The sequence below is a fragment of the Octodon degus genome, unplaced genomic scaffold (assembly GCF_000260255.1).
Source record: "Octodon degus isolate 3935 unplaced genomic scaffold, OctDeg1.0 scaffold00220, whole genome shotgun sequence".
Lineage (NCBI taxonomy): Eukaryota > Metazoa > Chordata > Mammalia > Rodentia > Octodontidae > Octodon > Octodon degus.
The window spans coordinates 2513804-2514365 of record NW_004524796.1 but is presented as its reverse complement, the minus strand read 5'-3'; positions in this window follow the sequence as shown (position 1 = coordinate 2514365).

Below are 562 nucleotides of genomic sequence, written 5' to 3'. Positions count from 1 at the left end.
CGATTTGATTTTTGTTCATGAACTCTTCACCTACACCGATGTCTTCAAGAGTTCCTCCTACTTTCTCTTCCAGGAGATTTAGTGTCTCTGCTTTAATATTTAGATCTTTAATCCATTTTGACTTCAGTTTAGTGCATGGTAATAGACCTGGGTCAAGTTTGAGTTTTCGGCATGTAGAGAGCCAGTTTTTCCAGCACCATATGTTAGAGACTATCTTTCTTCCAGTGAGTATGTATGGCCCCTTTGTCAAATATAAGGTGGCTGAGTGTGTTCATAGGGGCTTCAGTGTCTTCTAATCTATTCCATTGATTCTCAGGTCTATTTTTTGGCCAGTACTATGCTGATTTTATCACAGAAGCCTTGTAGTATAATTTCAAGTCAGGAATGGTAATGCCTCCAGCCTTGTCTTTATTGCCCAGGATTGCCTTTGCTATTCTAGGTCTTTTCCGGTTCCAGATAAATTTTATGAATGATTTCTCTAGGTCTGTGAGGTATGTTGGTGGTAGTCTGATAGGGATTGCACTAAATCTGTACAGCAATTTTGGGAGTATGGCCATCTTCA